Consider the following 519-nt stretch of genomic DNA (forward strand, 5'->3'; position numbering starts at 1 on the left):
TGGATACAATTGGCCCCATCATCACGTCTTACTTGATATAAGACAAATGATATCACAATTCATAAGTATTCAGAAATTGCTGTAAGTATTTAAAAATGTGTCAATGTTTAAATTTTAAATATCGTAAATTATTATTATTATTATTATTATCTATTGTATATCTGTTACAGGTGAAGAAAAAAACTATTTCAAAACAAAAGGTCAGTCATATGTCTCTTCATCTTCAAAACCAGTACATGTATGTAGTAGATATAAAGACTGTTACTTCATTATTACATTTAGATATATCGTAGTTCATCATCATTAGAAAGTAAACAAAAAGTCAATGAGTATACTTAGTGGACAAGCAAGGTAATATTAGTAGATTGATATAGTACTTTCAAGTGTATTGTATATTACTACTATAGATGAGCCGTTTACTAATTAAATAAAAACAATAGTTCTGTAAAAATTAATATGTTTAAAATTTCTTTATTTTAATTACTTTATTTATTTAGTTTTTGTTAAACTTTTGTTACA

The sequence above is a fragment of the Gigantopelta aegis genome, unplaced genomic scaffold (assembly GCF_016097555.1).
Source record: "Gigantopelta aegis isolate Gae_Host unplaced genomic scaffold, Gae_host_genome ctg4467_pilon_pilon, whole genome shotgun sequence".
Taxonomy (NCBI): Eukaryota; Metazoa; Mollusca; class Gastropoda; order Neomphalida; family Peltospiridae; genus Gigantopelta; species Gigantopelta aegis.